Genomic DNA, 13861 nt, shown 5'->3' on the forward strand with positions numbered 1-13861 from the left:
GCAGAGTCTCCATCATGTGTGTGTCTGGGCACCTGGTGGGGAAGGGCTGACCTGTTCGCCCACCCATTACTGTAATAAATGAACTTCGTTGTGCTTGAGTCTTTATCATTGTGCACGTTTATTTGTCACAGCCATCTGTCTGTAATACATATATTTTACTTTGTTTTTCAAGGTGCTTCAAAATATTTTACTACTACTCTATTGACTACAAAAAAAGAACTGAATACTTTTCTGTTGGGATATCTTCAAGATAAGATGATAGCCATAGTATCCTCTGTGTCTCCTGAAACCAAGTCTCAGATGCTCTGCCTTGATAGTGCTTTTTATAACCATCCTCATCTCTGCCACTGAGACTTCCCATCAGCCTTTAGTTATTTAACAGATATCACTTTGGGCATCAATTATGACCACCAGCACCAGTGTCATTGTTGCAAGACAGTGAACAAAAGAGATCAAGCCGCGCCCTCGTAAGCTTAGAGGAGGTGAGTGGCATTGGGAGGCTCCTTGGTCAACCATAATAACAATCAGTGCAGTCTCAACCCCCCCCCCTCAATAAACTTGTTCTTTTTTTTTTTTTAAGGATTTTATTGATTTTAAGAGAGAGATAGAGAACGTGAGCAGGGGGAGGGGCAGAGGGAGAGAGAGACAGAATTTCAAGCAGACACCCAACTGAGTGTGGATCCAGACGTGGGGCTTGATCTCATGACCCTGAGATCATGACCTGAGCTGAAATCAAGAGCTTAACGAACTGAGCCACCCAGATGCCCCAATATACTTGTTCTAATAACTGTGTTTACCATATAATTGAGATAGCTCCCTGAAAGTTTTTAAACAATTATTTCTAAAATGGGTCACATATTCTCCTTTTTTTTCCTCAGCTCTCTACAGAACACAATTCAACATCATTATCATAATTGCATTCCGTGGTAATGTGGAAATACAACAAGGGGCAAGGAGGGGCAGAGAACTATTTACCCCATGCAAGATGGCCTCAGCTTACTATGCGTTTCGAATTCTTGTGCCCATACTTCGATAGTCTTCCTATTTCCTTCATGTCCGTTGGGTTGTTACCTTTCCACCAGAATCACTGTCACCTTGCAGTTGGCTCCTCACACCTAAGAAAACTGAAAAATCTTATTTTCTTGAATGGGGGTTCTAATAAGAGTGATGAAGAGGGAGGGTGCATGGCTGTTGGGACCTTGGTTTGGTGATGCTGCTTTGGCTCCTTAGGAACCTTCCTTCATTTGTTGCCTCCTGAGCTGTAAGTAGCTGAGGTCGATGGATATTTGATTTCTGTACCTGAGCCAAAATCTTGCCTGATGTTTGCTTTATTATTCTGCTTTCATCCTTTTGTAGAAATGTTCACACTTTGCAGAGAGGGGAATAAAGAGATGAATTGCCAGAAATTCTGTCAAACATGGGACACTCTATAAAAACAGTAGATTTCAGAGAAATTTAAAGAAATGTGATTGTGGGGAAAAACTAAGAGTTCTAGTGTTCTATGAAAGCTGCTGTCCAGGGAGACGGCCTGGGGAAGGCATTCTATAAGGAGAGACCCTGGGGCCTGAATGGAAGGATACAAGGAGGTGAGTCTCAGGTGACTCTCAGGAGAGTGGTTTTACCTCAAAATTTTAAGTGGGCCTAGAGTCCAGACAGATACGATTTTGCCTTCTTCAAGGGAATTGTGATGAATAACTGTGGCATTGACTTAGGGGAGACACAAGTGGTTAAACTGCAAAGTAGAACTATAGTTGACTCTAAAATCCTAATTTATGGATTAACCAGTGCCCAGTCAAAATGACTAATAATTATGGGACTATTATTACCCACCTGTAGGCTTTGTTTTTGTCCTTCAACTTTCTATTTTTTCTGCATTGTACAAATGTTTAATAATGAGCACGCATTCCTTTTATAATAAAAAAATCCGATTAACTTAATTAGAAAAAAATTACCCACCAGGTGATGGGAGTTTTCTCATTAATTTATCATCAGGCATCTTAGTCTGGCTTCACGATCTCTGCCCACCAAGGCCCAGTTATTTTTGTGCACTCCATGGCTGACCCTGGGTGGTGTGGCACAGGGGGTGTGGTAGGGTGAGGAGGTGCTAGGAAGAGTAAAGGGAAAGTTTGTTTCCCAGAGCACTGCCCATGGGGGAGAGACTCACTGCGCTTCCTTCTGAGTGGGAGCTGCACATCAGCAAGTGGCTTGTGGTGATTTCAAGGGGAAAGGGGAGGGAAGGAAACAGAGGTTCCTTTGGGGGTGGGGGGAAGCTCTTGGAGTGTCTGGTTTTGACACCCTCATGCGCCATCACTAATGGCCTTACATCTGAAAATCTGAGTTTGGTCCAAACGGGAGCCTCGGAGAGAAGTCTAAAACTGTGCCGCCCGCCCTGCTGTGCAGTAGGGTTCCTGTGAGGCCACCAGGGCCATGTTCTATCTTCTGCTGATGGGCTAGTTGGGTTAAGCTTGTTGGGTTGATCTGTTTGGGTACTACCTGAAAGGTTACAACACCAACAGCCTTTGTCAGGGTTAGACCCGTTGCTGGTGTTTGCGGTCCTGAGTGGAGACTTGGGAAGACCCAAAGTGATATATTCAATGTCAACAAAATCATTCATTTTGCTTTGCACTTTGATCCGAGAAAAGGATGCAGTCCTTGCCGGCTGAGTCTCCTAGAGAGAGTGTCTTCCATTTCTCTGAGGCTAGGTGTGATTCACACACCACACGTGGGGGAAAGAGTAATTTAGTCACAGTTTGTACTGAGACTCAGAGGACGGCAGATGAGAATTCTGGAGACAATGCAAAATGAAAATCTAGAATCACAAAGAAAAAAATGCCTCTGGAATTCGAAAGCCTGCTCAAACTCTGAAAGAAGCACTCACGCAGTAGGTATAGCGAATGCATGACATCTTCATGATCATCATTCCAGTAGCGATTAACTTCACATTGTGCTTCGGTTAGTTAATGGTAGCCTTTTCCTGTTTCTGGCTCTGGAGTTTAAAGGCAAAATAGGCCCTTTGTGATGCTCTCAGAAGAACTATTTGCACATTTTGATTTGGCAAAGAACAGCTCAGCTTTCTGGGCCTTTCTGGCTTTTTTATTCCACAGGGAATATGCAAGCAAAACTGGCTGAACTTTCAAACATCAGCTAAGTCCTGATAATCGCTAGAGCATTTCTTGCTTTGCTCTCCTCAAATGGCTATATTTATTATAAACCAAGTCCACATTCTGCTGCTGAAAGGTCATTGTCTAACTGGTACATCTGCTTGCTGTACCAAGAGTTTCAGAACCAGATCCCCTCTGACATGGATCATTCGGTTATGCAGGCGTCCTCATCTGGAATGGGGTTCTCCCCCACAAAGAAGTGTCCCCAAGCACCATCGTGGGGGAGGGGAGGTTGTGAGCAAAGTCATCAACCCCTAAGAAGGCATCCTGACCTCCTCAGGACTGAACTTTCAACCTCTTGAGCTGACAGTTAGTGGTGGATGCACAAATTTTGTTTGCGACTAATTGCAGATTGTAAATGGAGCATTGTGGCCCCGGAAAAGAGCCAGCAGTCTCTCTCCCCAGGGTCACCCAAGTGGAATCCAGACACAAGAGAGCCTGTCCCCTAATGGGCCTCCTCCCCAGCCCTTCCCAACCTCTCAGGGCCCTGGGCTTGCCTTCTTCTTCAAGTTGAGAGCTAGAGGGCACAGCCGGAGAGTCCTGTGCAACTCTTCTCCAAATGCCAGGCTATTCATAGCAACTTGCAGCGCCCTCAGGAATCCCCACAGACCAACTTGCCAGAGCTGACTATTGTCTCCCCACCCAGCGGCAACGGCCTTTCCCGGACCCAAGGATGCACAGGCCATCTCAAAGCACAAAACGTCTTGCAAACCAATCCACGGGGGCTTCATTCACCAAGGAAACTCCTGGAAGTGGAGAGGATGAAAAGCAGAGACAAGTAGAGAGGGCAGATAATGATTTTCCAGCAGACTGACTGCTTATTTTTAGTTTCACAAAGCAGATACACTTTGTCAATGACGAATAAGCCAGAGAGGGGCTGAGAACGGGGAGCTACATTTCCATTCATCGGAGGCGGGACCAGGGCTGCTCCCAGGCTCGGTGAGAGTACAGCTGGTTGCAGGGTGAATGGCAGACCTCACTGGCCAAGAAACCTTCGGCTGTAAGACAAAAGGGGTAGCCAAGGGTGACTCTCTTTGTTTTCTCTGATAGTCTCATTGGACTGAGGTGGTAGCTAATATCATCTTGTACCCTTAGACCATGAAAAGAACATAAGGAACTCTGTGAATGTATAGAGTGAGCTTCCCAGGCAAGCATCCTATTGTTCTCACTTAATCAAATTTGTCAAATTGTTCCCAGTGCCTTAGAGCTAAAGGGTGATACTTAGGACCACGGTAAACAAATCCCCAACCATCTGCTCTGACAGCTGTTGGACCTTGAGCAAGAACTTGTACCCGTGGAGTCTTTTGAGAGCCCCTAGGCACGGGGATGGACTCGAACGGTTCAATCATCAAGTGGCCAAGGGTTAAAACCACTATCAGCCCTGGGATATCTACACCTAGCTAGAGGGGCTCCGAGGAATGAGTTTCGCGAACAAAATTTCTCTTCTGCCCGTAGCCTCCGAACACTCCACTTCCTGTGTCTGCTGCATATTTCCTCAATACCTTCAGCCCAGCCTTAAAAATCAATGCAGTTAGTGAACTGCTTAGTCGAAACCGAACACATCTATTGATGCTGAAACAAGAGCTGGGCACTTCCAGCCAATTTGAAGAAATCTGCTTGGACGATCGGTTCGATTGCGTGCCTTTCAAGTGTGAGGGCTCCGAGGATTAGCTTGCAGTTGCAGTACATTATTTCTGTGAAAATTGTTTGCTTCTAACAAGTTAATCTCCGGGTGCCAGTTTCATTAGGCCAACTAGGTTTCATAAATAACGTCAGAATAGGGTGACCAACTATCCCAGGGATCCTGAGACTGCCCCAGTCTTAAAATAAAAATCCTGCATCCTGGGAAACTGCTCATTCCCAGAGGAAATGCGATGCTCTGTTATTAGACCAAGGCGTTTTGCCTGCCAACAAGTCAAATTGTCCTGATGAGTTTGAAAAGCGTAGCAACGTCACAATGTCATCAACCCTGAGTTTCTGCGTTTCAAGTCCTAGTAGGGCACATGCTGAGAGGGGGTCTTCTGAAAGTGGCGAGGGGCCTCTCTGCTGGAGGTCTATATTTATTTTTTAATTACCCAAGAGTAAAGGGACTCTTGTGACACCAGGTGGGCGGGGAGAGCTCAGCACCCAAGTATCCCACACTGAGTCACTACATGTGGGCATTTATTTATTTTTAATTTTTTTACTTTTTAAAAAATTTTATTTATTTATTTATTTGACTGGGAGAGACAGCGCGAGAGAGAACACAAGCAAGGGGAGTGGGAGGGGGAGAAGCAGACTTTCCGCTGAGTAGGGAGCCCCATGTGGGGCTCCATCAGAGGACCCTGGGATCATGACCAGAGCAAAAGCAGATGCTTAACCGACTGAGCCACCCAGGCACCCCTACACGTGGGCATTTAATATTGAGTATTTTAATCTTTCTTCTGTGTCCTCAATTTCTGAAAGGGAAGAAAAACCCCACAAGACAGATTTTTATAAATGTTTTCTTGGGACATTTTGTATTTCCATTTGTACGCTTCTAGGCACTTGGGAAATGTGTGAGAAAGAGGTAAGATAGAAACAAATATTTCAATTGTGTAAACCTCTCTTTTCTTTTACTGCCTTCTTAGGAGATCAAAGTCATTTTGTGCGTTACTATCTATCCATATCTAAACTTACACTCGACTTTATTTATTCTGCCCAATTTGACCGAAGTCTGCTTTTTAAACTCGAATGTGCCTTGGGGATCTTGCTAAACTGCAGATTCTGACTCAGTGGGTCTGGGGTGAGGCCTGAAGAGTCTGCATTTCCAGGTGATGTCGGTGATCTAAGGGCCACACATGGAGTAGCCAAGTCCCAGGGGGCTGGACCTAAGTTCTCTCTACCCTTAGGAAATTCTTAAAATGGGGAAGGAGAAAATTGGGCTTTATATCTTCCAAGATAATGCCCGTTGCAACAGAGAATACTGTGTGCTTTAGCATACAACGCAAATGCAATTAGAATTGAACCAAAACATCAGCGTACCTAGGAAGAAAGGCAGATGGGAGGAAGTGGAGGGCAGTTAGGAGGGCGGTAGCAATCGCAGTGTCCATGGCTGGAGGGGGCCCCTCTTCTTCCTGCCTTTTCTTTCACTGCTCTCTTGCCTGGACATTAATAGCTAGGCATTTCCTTCCCAAAGTTGCTCGAAGTGTAAGCACTGCTTTTGGTACGAGGCACGGAAATGTTTCATTCTCTTTCAATCGGTTGCAAGAACCCTGCAAAAAGATCCATTAAAGATGAAAAATGAAACATGCTCTGAAAACCGTACCAATCTTTTCATGTTGCTTATAGTTTATTGTGTTTCTGAAGACACAAAAACAGATAATGAAATACATAAGTAAGTCGAAGAGGAAATATCATTAAGTCAAATGCCTGACAGAAAATGGATTCTAGTAAATCACCGGCAGTTCTGATATTGTTTTACAATAAAAATTGTTAATGCAATTCAATGAATTGCTATTGCTCACAGCCCTGGTTAATGAGATGACACATCTAGGGGCAGAAAAGGAATTCTGGGATTAAATGTTTTAATTGTTTAAGAACAAAATATATGTGCCTCAGAAATGGATGAGATGTTATTCCCCAAATTGCATCACTTGTGACCTTGGGAGAGTTTACATCTTTTTCCCTGAAGAGGAGCATCAAATGTGGAAGATTAAATTGTCATGAAGCACCGAACAAACAAACAAAAATCCTCCAATGCATGTTTATGTTCCATGGGAAATGTGTAGTCAGGGCTCTATCTGGTGTGACTTTTACTTATTGCCCTTTCAGGGGCTTTAGGCTAAAATAGAAAACCCTTTTTTTCTTACAGGTCATCACAATAGAAGTGGCCCAAATTATGCTCCTGTTCGTTTGCGTTTTCGCAAAGGAGGAGTATGTAATTGGAACAAATAGATTTCAATATCTGTCCCTTACCTAGGAGCCTGCCTCTATTCAATTGCCTCCCCATTCTTGTTTTGCACCTCAGTGTTCCTTTTGATCTCATGTCCTCCGATGCCCTTTCATATTGTGAAAGCCTGGTAAGCGGAGCTGTTTCTCTGCTCATTACCCGACACAGGTGGTTTCTCAGCCCAGCGTGCACCACTCCAGTTCTGCTGGAGAACGCGAGGGCTGCTTTCGTGCCTCCAAATGGATGAAAATCTCTTACGTCGTAGGTTTGATGTCCTCTCTTTTTCCTTAATATGGGTGTGTGGGGGCTGCTGGAGGGAAGGACAGAAGAAGGACAAGGAAAAAGGACCAGTTTTATTCTTGTTCACGTTCAGGTTCACAGCCCCAGTTGAGAACCACGAACATACCTCCAGAACGTCATCACATCTCATGGAGTCTCTACAGATTGCACTTTGTCCCTGCTGGCCAGTGTAGCTCACGGGTAGCTACATTGTTTAGTATCCCTCCTGGCTTCCTTTTTTTATTATTATTATGTTATGTTAATCACCATACATTACATCATTAGTTTTTGATGTAGTGTTCCATGATTCATTGTTTGTGCATAACACCCAGTGCTCCATGCAGAATGTGCCCTCTTTAATACCCATCACCAGGCTAACCCATCCCCCCACCCCCTCCCCTCTAGAACCCTCAGTTTGTTTCTCAGAGTCCATCGTCTCTCATGGTTCATCTCCCCCTCTGATTTCCCCCCTTCATTCTTCCTTTTCTTTAATTTGCTCGGTCATTTGCACAGATGGACACAATCATTCCATTTATATATAGTGTGTGACTTCACCTTGTAACTTTCTTCCCACTTTTTTTCCTGTTCTCCTCTACTGATCTGCATGTTTCCCATGACTGCCTAGTTACATCCGACTCTGGACTCTCCATTCCTGAAGACACAGGCTCTTTCTGTCACTCAGTCAACGAGCAAATCCTCTCTGAGTGCCTTCTATGTGACAGGTACTGTTGCAGGTGCTGGGGTTCAACATTGAACAACATGAAGTCCTTGGCTTCTCTCATTCTAGTGGCGGCCTAGAGAGAACGTCAACACACAGGCAAACAGAGAAGTACTATATCTGATGGTCATAAGTACTAGAGAGAAGGATGCACAAGGGAAGGAAGATGGGGGGGCTGCAGGGGGTTGTGGTGTCGCTCTTTTATATGGAGTAGTCAGGGAACCCCTCGTCTGGGGTTAGGGCTGGATTTCACACCACCCCAGGGGTTGCCTTTCCCCCCTGCGTCGTTATACATCCATGTAGCTGTGAACATTTCCTAGTAGGTGGTATCAAAGTGTTTGAGGACCTGTGGCGGGGTTTGATGAGGGTGACATTTTAGCAGAGACCTGGGGGAAGTGAGGCAGTGAGTCACACACCTATCTGAGGGGAGAGTATTTCAGGCAGATGGAAGAGCAAATGCGAGGCCCTGAAGCAGGAGCAATTCTTGGTGTGTTAGAGGAACAAGGCCAGTGGCTGGATCGGAATGCGTGAGGGGGCAGGTGGTAGGAGGTAAAGTCGAGGTGGAGGAGGCCAGATCACTGAGGGTCTTGGAGACAATGGTAGGGGCTTTGTCTTTCATTTTAATGGAAAAAGAAAACAGGTGGAGAGTTTTGAACTGAGGAGTGACATGATTTGATTTGTATTTTTAAGGATCACACGGACTGAACTGTAGATATTCAATGTAGGGGACAAGAGCGCAAGAAGGTACTGATGAAACCATAGCAATCCTCCAGGTGAGAGAAGATGGCAGCTTGGCCTGAGGTGGTAATGAGCAGAAGTGATAGGAACTATTAATTCTGGATATGTTTGAAAGAAGCCTTGTTTTTTTTTTTTTTAGATTTTATTTATTTTTGAGATAGACACAAGTAGGGCAAGGGGCAGAGGGAGAGGGAGAATCCCATGCAGACTCCACGCTGAGCACAGAGCCTGACATAGGGCTCCATCCCAGTACCCCGAGATCATGACCTGAGCCAAAGTCAGGAGTGGACGCCCAACTGACTGAGCCACCCAGGTGCCCCCAAGAGAAGCCGAAATTACATGATTCCTAGGATATGCTGACTTCGTGTGCAATGTGATGAGGGTCCCTGTTTTGCATGCCAGGTATTTTACCATTTAATATTCTACAGAGGGAATGGCAGAACCTCAGAGTTGGAAGGGTTGTTAGAGGCAGGACATCTAGTGGAAGAGAAGTGAGAACAGAGTCTTCAAGCTTGGCTTGGTCTTCAAGCTTGGTCTTCAAGTTTGTGTGGTCTTGGCTTGGTCTTCCAGCTCATGTGGTCTCGAATTTTGATGGGGGTAGATAAGGATGAGATTCATGCCTCATAGTAAATATTGGCCCATTTGGAATTCACAGAGGTCCCACACTAGTCATCTGAAGGAGGAGGCTGGACTTTAGTGTGAAGCAGTACAAAATTTGAAAACTCCCAATCTCAGGGAGTTCTCTTTTGGGGCCGTCTATTCCAACTTCTCACACATGAAGGGATTCTCTGCCCAATAACCCAGAGTGCATAAATCTATCCCTGACAACACTTCCAATAACAGAGTGCTCATTATTTTAAGCACTCACCATGTTGTTGGACAGCTTCAAGCTTCTGGAAGGTTTTTCTTGTACAGGGCTGAAATCCTTTTTTCTTCTACCCTTCTGCCTTCTGAAGCTATTGCTGGCCAGGAAAGGCAATACAGCTGTCTTGGTTAAGAGCATGGGCTCTGCAGCCAGATGGTCTAGGTCAGACTCCATGTTCTTTGTGACCTTGACCTTGAGCAAGCTACTTAACTCTTCTGTGCTTCCGTTTCCTCATGAACAAGGTAGCGTGTCTAAAGTACTTATAGAGGACACAATATAGAATAAGTGCTCAAAAATAATAATCAAAATGATTCATCTCATATATTGATATGAATGTGAGAAGCTGTCCCATATCTGAACACAGATCTCATGAAGCTGTGTTTTTCACGTTATTATTATCAATGGTCACTAAGTTTTGTGGCCCCACAAAATCCCTGGTAGCAACTTTCAAAGAAATCTTACAAAAGCAAAGTGCCTGGTGTTCACCTTGGGTCAGCAAGGAAAGGCGAACTACTCTTTACTCGTTTTGGGCTCAAGCTCTAGAAACCTATTGTCCGTTATCAGGAATTTAGAGGCTGAGTCCCAAACCCCATTTCACTTGGTAAGCAATAAGTATTTCAGGATGCACTGAAGGAGCTTGATCAAAAGTCTAGGTTTTAGAGGCTGATTTTTGGCATGTGAATCTGGCCCTGGTACTTATTATTTTATAATTATGGACAATTTATTTAATGATAATGATCCTTTTCTTGAGGTTTGCTGCAAAGTTTAAATGAGACAATTATACAAAGTGCCTAGCACAATGGAACAGATCAAGAAACACTAGCAATAAATTTTTTTAAGATTTTATTTATTTATTTATTTGACAGAGAGATAGAGCCACAGAGCACAAGCAGGGTGGGGGGGATGGCAGAGGGAGAAGGAAAAGCAGGCTCCTCGCTGAGCAGGGAGCCCGATGCGGGGCTCGATCCCAGGACCCTGGGATCATGACCTGAGCCGAAGGCAGCCGCTTAACCAACTGAGCCACCCAGGCGTCCCAGCAATAATTTTAAGTTATGGAAATGAATTTCTGAAGGAAGTCAATTCTTAAAAATAACCTTGTTTGAAAGTAACAAAAACCACATCCTCTGGGCTTCTGAGTGCATTTTAAGGAGAGAGGAAGAAAGGAAAATCAAGACTTGCTGCTCCTACCTTCCTGTCAAGTGCAGGCTCCCAGTGCTCATGGAGGCTGACTGTTGGAACCACGCAGAGCTGATCCCACCATCACAAGAAATGCAGGAGCCCCTGAAGTTGGCTTACCTGATACCCACCCATCAGTTGAAAATTTAAAAATTTGCTTGAACTGGTTATTTGGTAGCAGGTAGTTTTTTTTTTAATACAAAATAATGTGATTTATTTTATTAACATATAATGTATTATTTGTTTCAGGGGTACAGGTCTGTGATTCATCAGTCTTACACAATTCACAGCACTCACCATAGCACATATCCTCTCCAGTGTCCATCACCCAGCCACCCCATCCTTCCCAGCAGGTAGGTTTTTATTTATTTATTTTTTATTTTTTAAAGACTTTTTAAAAATTTATTTATTTGACAGATACATGGAGAGAGAGCACAAGTAGGCAGAGTGGCAGGCAGAGGGAGAGGGAGAAGCAGGCTCTCCGCTGAGCAGGGAGCCCGATTCGGGGCTCGATCCCAGGACCCCGGGATCATGACCTGAGCCGAAGGCAGCTGCTTAACCAACTGAGCCACCCAGGCGCCCCTAGCAGGTAGGTTTTTAAATAACAGTTTTTCCCCTGAAACAGAAATAACACTTTTTTTTTAAGATTTTTAATTTATTTATTTGACAGAGGAGAGAGACAGTGAGAGAGGGAACAGAAGCAGGGGGAGTGGGAGAGGGAGAAGCAGGCTCCCCGCTGAGCAGGGAGCCCGATGAGGGGCTCGATCCCAGGACCCTGGGATCATGACCTGAGCCGAAGGCAGACGCTTAACGACTGAGCCACCCAGGCGCCCTCTCCTGAGATTTTTTTTACTCTACCTTCAATCGTTTTTACTCTACAAACATTTAGAGAATTTCCTCTCCCATTCCAATTCAACTTTCCTTCTAATTGTAACAGGTACCACTTATTAAATACTTAAAACAGGGACAGTTTTATGCTAAGACTCAAACAGGTATTACCTCATTGAATCTTCATAACAACTTTGTGTGGACTACAACTATTCTTATTTCAGGGATGAAAAAAAAATGGAGGATTAGGGAGGTGAAGTGATTTGCCCAAAGTCACATGGCTTGTATGTGGCAGATTCTAGTCTACGACTGCTTGAGTCCCAATTCCGCGCTTCCACCACCTTGATAAGCTATCATCCAAGTTTGGGTAATTTGCGTGTTGTTCTCTATATTTAGCTTCAGATTATAAGCATTTACCCAAAGTATTCTTTACCTTCAGCAGCATCATTTGAGATGTCTAAATGATATTCTGAGTGGGTGTACCATAATTTACCCCCTTCTTGCCACTTCCTGTTGAACACCTGGGTTGTACAGAATGTCAGAGCAGAGGTGCTCAGAGTTTGAAATTCAGAGAGTCAGGAAGAGTATCCTGTTGTGGAGTCCCAGGAGTGAGAGGGAAGGAACAAGAAAGACCTGCTAGCATAAAAGGACCAGATGGAAGCTGGATGCTAGGAGACTCGCAACTTGCTAGGACCCAAAGTTTGGGTCCCAGGAAATAAGAGGAACAATGAACAAGAGAGCTACAGAAGAAGGAAAGGGAAGGTTCTAGACTTTTACATTTTCTTATATCTGGGTTTTGCCTATCTGGACACTTCCTTGGGAAGAACTGTCCTTATTATCCAAAAGAAGTGGCATATCACAGGGGTTTGACCAACAGAGGTTGGGCATAGGTGGGAAATATTCTCAAATTCTGATCTGCTGCTATGATCTCTCCCTCTCTCCTGTGAAGAATCTGGAAGATGACTCGTGAGGAGTAAAAAAGAGGCTCCTTGGGGCACCTGGGTGGCTCAGTTGGTTGAGCGTCTGCCTTCGGCTTGGGTTGCAATCCCGGGGTCCTGGGATTGAGTCCTGCATGGGGCTCCCTGCTCTGCGGGGAGCCTGCTTCTCCCTCTCCTTCTGCCTGCTGTTCCCCCTGCTTGTGCTCTCTCTCTCTCTCCCCCTCTCTCTCTGTCAAATAAATAAATAAAATCTTAAAAAAAAAAAAAAGAGGCTCCTTTTCCTGTCCCCCGTGCTCCCCCTCCTGGGGCTGGGTCTTTTCTGCTCTCAGAACCCTTGGCCCTGTCAGGGATTATAAGAGGCCGTGCAGACTGCTGCGTCAGATGCTGCCCAGGGGCAGAGTGCTGGCCTCCCAGTCCCAGCCCTGCCTCATAAACAATGAAGACCCTTCAGCTTCTCCACCCCACCCCCAGCAGTCTGGGGCCACCCCTGGTGGGGTGGGGGTGGGTGACCAAGTGAACCCCAGTGCAGGAGGGCATTAGGGAGGAAGTAGAAGGGCACCGTTAAAATCAGAGTTTTTTTGAACTCTGGGTTAAAATTCAGCCCTGCCATTTAGTTGTGTAACTTTGATTTGTGTTACTTCGCCAGGCACAACCTCAGTTTTCCTGTCTATAAAATGGTGATGGTAATCCCTAATTTACAGACTTGCTGAAAGAATTGAGTAAAATGGAATGATGGCGTTTGCCAATCAATACGTGTTCACGGATACTGATATGGTCAGCCTTAGTATCCAGAGGGACTACATTTTCTCTTCTCTTTTAAAAACACTCCTATTTTGATGTAATCTTCTTCTACTTAGTTAAATGGGTTCTTTTATGCCTAGATGGGTTAATTCACTAACCATCCCTTCCCGTTCCCCTCCCCCAAAGTTTTTGTTCTTCTAGGTTCATGGTTTGGAGAAAGGAGATGGAGGTCCTTTTTGTTTGAAGGATACTGGGGCCGGAGGTGACCCTCAGGCGACCTTCTGTTCTAGCTGGAGAATCTAGCTGGAGATAAGTGTCCAGGAGGCACAGGAACCATTTGTGACTTTTTTGTTCATGGGTATCTAAAGGCATGCGTACAGAAGCTAGCCCAACGTTCGCGGCGGGGAGAGGGCAATATGCCTTTCTCAGGACAGGAAATTCCGTTGGCATTATCATTTTCTTTTTCGTCTTAGGAGCCCAGAAGAGGAAAGTGTGACTGTGAGAAGA

The sequence above is a fragment of the Neomonachus schauinslandi genome, chromosome 2 (genome assembly GCF_002201575.2).
Source record: "Neomonachus schauinslandi chromosome 2, ASM220157v2, whole genome shotgun sequence".
Classification (NCBI taxonomy): Eukaryota; Metazoa; Chordata; class Mammalia; order Carnivora; family Phocidae; genus Neomonachus; species Neomonachus schauinslandi.